A 7,296-nucleotide genomic window follows, 5' to 3' on the forward strand; every position below is an offset into this window, starting at 1 on the left:
TAGAGCCAATCACATGGTTGCAGATGACATGATATTCGCTAAGTAAAAAACGGTAACACAAAAAAGCACAGAAAATATGCCGCAAAGACCGCCGATAATTGTTTAAAACATGCTGTAATATACAATAAATAAGGTAGTATGAAAGTAGCCATAGAAAACTATATTTCAAAAGACGAATAGTAAAAATGTAATAATGTTTTACTGTGTTTGTATAATCATGCTATTTTCAGCGTGAAAAACCCACTGATGATATTTGTCGCCGAAACTTGTTTGGGATAATAAGGCAATAAACGAATAAGAAGGTGTTTTACATCAAGGCGAACTCAATTTCTGATACTGCCGGTGAAGAACAACGTGCTTTACCAGACGTGCAGCACTTTCCCTGCTCAACACTAGCTCCGGACTTGTCCCCAATGGAACACGTGTGGGGATATGATGGGACGAGAAATTATACGTGCCACTCGTCAACTAACAACTCTTACAGAACCACGTGAACAGGTCGAGCAGACGTGGAATAACGTATCCCAGGACACTATTCGCCATTTGAATGACCTCCTGGATGCCAGAGTCAGCCCCATGTGTTGCCGCCCATGGAGGCTACACCATTTATTAATATGGATGTTTCACCATGGGTCGATACCTGGGAGCTCAAAACCGCTTGTTCTATTGATCGGTAAATGTAATCATTTCATAGACACCGGATTCACTGTTGATACAATAAATCTTGAGTGAATTAAAAGCTTCTAAAAGGGTGTACTCATTTTTTCCAGCATTGTATTTCCCAACACGGGATAACTTGGAACCACCCTTAATTGTAGAAATCTGAATTTTGGCTGTTCAGGAAACGTGCTGACTCGCTCACCTCGTCGTCATTCTGTAAATACGACGCCTCTTTGTTTATTAAAGACCGACCGTTCACGATATGCAAACCTTAGAGAAAATTAAAAATGCTTTATTAGCAGCAATTAGCTATACGGTCCAGCAACTTCTCTACATAATCGCCTCTCCGACTTCGACATTCGTCTTATCGTCGTACTAATTTTCCAATACCCTCGTTATAGAAGGCAGCCGCCTGTGCTTTCCACCAATTTTCTGTGCTGGCCTGCACCTTGTTGTCTGTGCCAAAATGTTGTCTTGATAGTCAGGACTCATGCAACCAGAGATGAAACTCAGAGGAAGCCAAGTCCTGACTGAATGGTAAGTGATCAAACATTTCCTATTCAAAATTCTGCAGGAACGACTTAATTACCCCTGCAGTGTGTGGCCGAGAATTTTTATGCGGCAGGGACGTTATGTGCCTGGAATCAGGCGAAATCTCTCAGGAAACACCCATACTTCTCGGAAGACCCTAATTTCTAGGTGTATTTACGTGCTCACTTTGCGCTGATAACGGAAAATAGCGACGTGATGGAATTGACGGCCATACTAGAGGCACTGCCTGACACATATGTGCAAAGCTTCATCGGGTTTTAACTGTGGTTTCTATTTCGCGACCGATCGGATCTTAATACACGGATAGCCATCGTACCTGCCAAGCGGTAAAGACTTCATCCGAGGAAAAAAGGAGAAGTCAGTGGGTGCCATGTCAGGAGAATATGGGGTTGAGGGAAAATTTGACAGTCCAAAGAAGTAGCATGTGCCACTGAGTTCTGAATGGAATGAGCTGTGTCTTTGTCGTGAAGGAAGAATACCCCGCTGGACAGCTTCTCGGGACTCTCTGTCTTGACAGCCTTACGTAGTCTAGTCAGTATATTTGTGTAGTATCCTCATAAGACGGTTTCCCTGTTGCGAGCATCATCTCTTAACAGATCAACATGGCACTCCCAAAAACCACGCAGCATCATCTTGTCCAGTGATAGTTCGTTTTTCTCATTTTTGGCGGTGGTAATTCCAGAAGCTTCCACTACTTGCTTAGCTCATCTGCCTTTGTGTCACAGAAATACACGTGGCCATCGTCCTTAGTGATTTATGCAGTTACAGATGTTAAACTGGATGTCCCTCCTGCGATCGTCAGACTTATTTTCTCCGGTGTTTCAGCAAATGCTTGCAATTTCGTGTTTTTAACGTGTAGCTGGAGCCAACCCAAAAAATCCTGCTGCTTACGTCTTTCATAAGACGTCCAGCTTCGAAGGAAAGCGTGGGTTTGTTTTCCATTGCAAACAAAATGTTTTTTGAATTGGAATTTTGCAGGCCTATTCGATAGAGCGCCTCCAGATTAGCCTAGTGATAATTGTTAACTGGAACAGTAAAACACGAAGAATAAACAGTACCCCAGCAACGACTGAGTAGCGCTACTACGTGGCGGTGGCAGCCATCAGTGACCAGGGCGGTGCCGGCGCTGTTGCAGTACTGGCTGTTCCTGCTGCTTTATCGTCCCTGCTACCCGTCGATAAGATGAATATCACACCAGACAAATGTGGGATAGCTCTGTCGAATTGGCACGTAATATTCCCCTTTAAAAATCGTTTGCTTGTAACAGGAAACAAACTGTCGCTTTCCATAGCCATTGTCCGTCGCATTAAAGACTGGAGCAGTATTTGTTTCGGCTGACTGCAGCTGCACGTTGCAAAACGGAAACTGCAAGTATCTCCAGGAGCGCCAGAGAGAATGCTCCCGATGGCACTTAGGAGAGGCACCTGTTTATACTCGTATTTGCCATTGCGACAGTGTTGGGGTGGATCAATATGAAAACTAAAGCAAAAAACTTCAAACAGGTATGATCACTTTGTGGATAATTTATTTAGATTGCAGATTTCGATTAAGTACGTTGCCATCTTCGGATCTGTAAAGCATAGACGTCTACATTTTCATTAAACTGTATCCGGACATCGAACGACAATTTTAGGAAGTACCTGGATTTCATGGTATACTTGAGCAATGCTATGGCTCGCGTTGTTGCTGTTTGTAGGTTTCCGCCCTCTGTTGGAGGCCAGACGGTATCACTTAGCTGGCGTGGTTGTGGCTGGTTGTCTTATTCTCGTGTTGACTGGCGCTGCTCGGCTTCGCAAGCGTTGTCTGTCTGCTAGTGGCAGCAGCGACGGTTATCGAAATGTAGTAACTGTTACCCTATCTTTGGGGCGACGTCGTTGCTTTTATGGGTCGTGTGAGAGTGGCAGTTCGGTTCGGGACTCAGGAGGAGCCAGGTCCGTGCAGTGCGGGAACACGGCGGCACCGATGGCTTCACGCATGGACTGCCGGATGGAAGGGCTGTGGTCACGAGGGTGTACGACCTCGTCGTAAACCGGATCCAGCAAGCTTTAAGAGGAGTGCATTTCAATACAAGTAGAGCGGAGTCAGACACCTGTGTGGGCCCGTGGTAGATATGTGATGTTGTGACAGATTATCATCGCACCGTCATGTGCACTTTGGTGGATCTGCGTGCCGCTTAGTACTTGAAGACCCTACTGTATTAAAAGCACTTGGCTCAGTGGTTAGACGGTATGGTTACTCAACTGTGAATTAATAAAGCAGTGAAGAGATTTGTTCCATTCTGCCACCCGTCATCAGAGTTGTCACAGGGTTTGTGTGCCTAATGAATTTGATGTCAGTCATTTGGTATTTGTTTTTGGCTCGCTTTGCGATTGTTTCCACAATGACGTGTGGTTGCTGATTGTGGTTGGTTACATTTCGATTTTGCCTCGCACTCAAATCGAGTGGGGTTTTAGTTACTGTTAGTTTGTCTGGTGTTCTGTACTGTGACTTGTTTGTTCAGATTTTCAGGTTTGTGGAACCGGACGGAAATCTGGTAGTGGTTCCCTTCTCTTTCCGGGCGCTCTAAACACAGTATTCTCTGGGGACGTCGTGCAGACCACCGGTTCCTGCTTTGGCGTATAGTTCCATCGTTGCACTTGGTTTATCGGACCTCAGGTAGCTTCAGCAAGATTATCATTAGTCATTCATTAGACTGCCACTAGTCTGAGTTACCATCTTGTGAAGTGAATACAACTCTTGGCTGCCTATCTCACTGCTCGCGAAAAGTTTGTTGCCGGACCTCCTTAGAGTTCGATTCCTGGAACACCGTCTGGATCAGTTGCTTGTTTTTTAAATTAACATTTGCTATTATATTTGCTGTTTTACAGCAGATTTCAATTTTTTTATATTGTTGCCGTTCCTGGCGTGTAAGGCCTTAAGACGTGATTGTGGTAATTAGCTTTAAAATCCTATTTGATATGTTTATTTTAGCAGTAAGCCTTAAAACCTTGTTTATTGCCGTTCTTGGCGTCTGATGCCTTCTGCGGTGTTTGTGGCGACTTGCCTTTAATATTTTAATACCTGTAATTTGTAAATTGCAGCGAGTTTTATACAATTCTTAATTTATTGCCATTCCTGGCGTGTAAGGCCTTCTGCCCAGATCACAGTGGCTTGCTTTTAAAACATTATCTGTTGTATCTGAATTTAATGGTGATATGCTAAATTGTAACTTACTGAAAACACTATTATTTACACTTGTTTATTCCTTCAGTAATAACGTGTAGTATTTTTTTAACTTATTGTTGAATCTGGAATTACTGATTTAAAATAAATTGTGTGTAACTGTAAAAGGCAACCAGTGGTAACTGATTACGGCCCCGTCCACAATCGTAACCGAATCCTGACTTCCCTTGACCAGCAGGTCTCAGTACTATTTGTGGAATATAATGTAAATGATTGCATATAGTGGTGGAGAATATAGCAGTTAATTCTCAACAAGTCGGTTCCTATACTTCACTCTTCTGCCTATATTGTATATGAAGGCTTGCTCCTATTGCTTAGGTGAGCTTCTGGAAACTACTAGTTAATATAAAATTCGCCTATATACGATACTCAAAAATGGTTCAAGTGGCTCTGAGCACTATGGGACTTAACTTCTAAGGTCATCAGCTCCCTAGAACTTAGAACTACTTACACGTAACTAACCTAAGGACACCATACACATCCATTCCCGAGGCAAGATTCGAACCTGCGACCGTAGTATATACGATACTGCTCTTACACTTTTCTGTGAATTATGCTTTCGATGCTAATATCTTCTATTTAAATATTCTTCACCGTTTATTTCCTTTGATTGCACCTAGACCTCTTTTACCACGCTCGTATTTAAACATCGACCCATACACTCAGGTAACAAAAGTCGTGGAATACCTCTTAATATCGTGTCGGACCTCCTTTTGCTCGGCATAGTGCAACAGATTGATGTGGCGTGGAGTCAACAAGCCGTTGGAAGTCCCCTGCAGAAACAATGAGCCATGCTGCCTTATCACCGTCCATATTTGTGAAAGTATTGCCGGTGAAAGATTTTGTGCACGAACTGACCTCTAGATCATATCCCATATTCCATGGGATTCAGGTTGGGCTTTCTGGGTGGCCAAATCATTCGCTCGGATTGTCCAGAATGATCTTCAAATCAATCGCGAACAATGACGACACCATGACATGGCGCACTGTCATCAACAAAAATTCGATGGTTATTTGGGAACATAAAGTCCACGAATGGCCACAAATGGCCTCCAAATAACGAAATATAACCATTTACAGTCAATGAACGGTTCAGTTGGCCCAGAGGAGCCAGCCTATTCCACGTGAACACAACCCGCACCATTATGCTTGCGTAGTCCCTTATTGACAACTTGGTTTTATGGCTTCGTGGCACCTACACTACTCTCGAACCCCACCATCAGCTCTTACCAACTGAAATCGAAAATAATCGCACCAGGCCACGGGTTGTAGTCGTCCAGGGTCCAATCGATATGGTCACGAGGCGAGGAGAGGCGCTGCAGGCGATGTCGTGCTGTTAGCGAAGGCTGCTGCGTCGGTCGTCTGCTGCCATGGCCCATTAATGTCAAATTTGTCAACGCTGTTCTAAGGGTTACGTTCATTGTACGTCTCACAAAACACTTGTTCGGCCTATACTTGAGTATTGTTCATCAGTGTGGCATCCGTAGCAGGTCGGGCTGACGGAGGAGATAGAGAAGATCCAAAGAAGAGCTGCGCGTTTCGCCACAGGGTTATTTGGTAAGCGTGACAGCGTTACGGAGATGTTAAGAAACTCAAGTGGCAGACTCTGCAAGAGAGGCGCTCTGCATCGCGGTGTAGCTTGCTGTCCAGGTTTCGAGAGGGTGCGTTTCTGGATGAGGAATATGTTGCTTCCCCCTACTTATACCTCACGAGCAGATCACGAATGTAAAATTAGAGAGATTCGAGCGCGCAAGGAGGCTCTCCGGCAGTCGTTCTTCCCGCGAACCATACGCCACTGGAACAGGAAAGGGAGGTAATGACAGTGGCACGTAAAGTGCCCTCCACCACACACCGTTGGGTGGCTTGCGGAGTATAAATGTAGATGTAGTTGTAGATTTCCGAGGTTATTTTAGGCAGTGTTGCTTGGCTGTTAACACCGACAACGGCACTGTTCTCGCTCCTTAGGTGAAAGGCGTCGGCCGCTGCCTTGTCCGTGGTGAGAGGTAATGGCTAAACTTTGTTATTATACGTGAACTCCCATATGGACCTCGGAATACTGAATTCCATAATGACTTCCAAAATGAAATGTCCCATGCGTCTATCTCGAACTCAATTCCGCGTTTAAAATCTGTTAATTGCCATCGTGCGGCTATAATCACGGCGAAAATCATCTGAATACAAACGACAGCTCCGCCATTGCGTCGCCCTTTTATACCGTATTTAAGCGAAACTACCGCCAACTGTACACGTGCATTTCATTTTTCTATGACCTTTTTTATCTCGGTGTATCTTATGAGCTCGATATTGAATGGTGTGTGTAACACCTTGTATGGTTCTATTTGTAAAAGTAATGGTTAAAATGATTTGTTCAAATGGTTCAAATGGCTCTGAGCACTCTGGGACTCAACATCTGAGGTCATCAGTCCCCTAGAACTTAGAACTACTCAAACCTAAATGACCTAAGGACATCACACACATCCATTCCCGAGGCAGGGTTCGAACCTGCGACCGTAGCAGTCGCGCGGTTCCAGACTGAAGCGTCTAGAACCGCTCTGCCACACTGGCCGGCAAAATGATTTGTACATGTATCAAAAAGTGGAACAGTTTTTTGTTTCCCTTTCGGCTTTTACATCCTAATTAAAATCACGTAGACATAACTTACGTTGTATCTCGACTTCATACTGCTTTCTCGGTAGCAAGTTATATAAATTACTCACATATGTTCTTTAGAAATACAACAGTCGATTCTTTTTGTGTTGCCTTTCCAAAAAAGTATATAAAAATAAGAGATATTATGTCCATTCCTTGTGTTTTAAACATTAGTGAGATTTTACAACTTGTTTGTCGATATACGACGGTTGT

This window comes from Schistocerca gregaria, chromosome 8 (genome assembly GCF_023897955.1).
Source record: "Schistocerca gregaria isolate iqSchGreg1 chromosome 8, iqSchGreg1.2, whole genome shotgun sequence".
In the NCBI taxonomy this organism is placed as follows: Eukaryota; Metazoa; Arthropoda; class Insecta; order Orthoptera; family Acrididae; genus Schistocerca; species Schistocerca gregaria.